A 1,346-nucleotide genomic window follows, 5' to 3' on the forward strand; every position below is an offset into this window, starting at 1 on the left:
GCCCGAACCCACGAACCGCGAGATCATGACCTAAGCGAAAGTCGGACGCTTAACCGACTAAGCCACCCAGGCGCCCCTCACCCATCCTTTCAAAGAGACCGGGGACCGCCTCACGCATGCTCACTGGCCTTGGGAGGGGGAAGGCCTCTTTCCAACAATCTCTTTATTATTCTTTCCTCTTCATCAACTTGCTTCCTGTGCTCTGTCAGGTGGTGTGGCCCCTAATGTCAACTCACACACGTCCGTCATGCCCCAGCCCAACTCCACCACCCAGCCACTGTCTCTGTCTCTCTTCCTCATCTCCACTTTCCAAGAAGGAAACATTATTCCCCAATTTCCACATTTCCGGGGGGAAATAGGTCCAATATGTCAAATGGTGCCAAGCCTCATGTGTCCCTGATCATTAGAACCACCCAGAACTCTGATGCCTGGCCCCATCCCAGCCAAGCTGTATCAATGTTTGGGGACATAGGCCAGTCATTGGTGTACCTTGCAAGTTTCTTTGGGTAATTCTGATGCCCAGAGCAGGTTGCAAACCAGTTGTAGAGGCTAAGGGCTATGGACATGCAAACTATATAAAAAATGTTTTATTCAGGGGTGACTGGGTGGCTCAGTCGGTTGGGCGGCCGACTTTGGCTCAGGTCATGATCTCGCGGTCCATGGGTTCGAGCCCCGTGCTGACAGCTCAGAGCCTGGAGCATGTTTCGGATTCTGTGTCTCCCTCTCTCTCTGACCCTCCCCCGCTCATACTCTGTCTCTCTCTGTCTCAAAAATAAACATAAACAAAATGTTTTATCCAAATGTATAGAAGAACCATTTTGATGTGCAAAGTATGAGGGAATGAAGGTGTTTCTGAAAAACCTAGAGAAGTTTCGGCTGCAGTGATCCATTAAATTCAGACTACTTAGAGCACTGAGCTCTCCACATGCTTTTCAGATTCCTCCTTAGCCAAGAACAGAGACAAAAACCATTTACCCTCTCACTGGCTTATTGGTTTTTCTCCTTAAAATATTTTTTAATGTTTATCTTTGAGAGACAGAGAGACAGAGTAGGAGCAGGGAAAAGGTAGAAAGAGAGAGACACACACACAGAATCTGAAGCAGGCTCCAGGCTCTGAGCTGTCAGTGCAGAGCCCACAGCAGGGCTCGAACTCACCAAAACATTCTTTCTTTACTAGGAAGCCACAAAGGAGACCCTCTCCCTCCATGTATTACATCTCTGTTCAGAACCACAGATAACAAGACTATGGGGTTGATTTGAACCTGAAAAACTTTTCACTCTTTTACTTTCTCAGTATCTCACTTTTTACTTTTCTTTCTTTTTCCCCATTTTCTTAAGTTATAGGA

Source organism: Crocuta crocuta, unplaced genomic scaffold, assembly GCF_008692635.1.
Source record: "Crocuta crocuta isolate KB4526 unplaced genomic scaffold, BGI_CrCroc_1.0 scaffold26, whole genome shotgun sequence".
Lineage (NCBI taxonomy): Eukaryota > Metazoa > Chordata > Mammalia > Carnivora > Hyaenidae > Crocuta > Crocuta crocuta.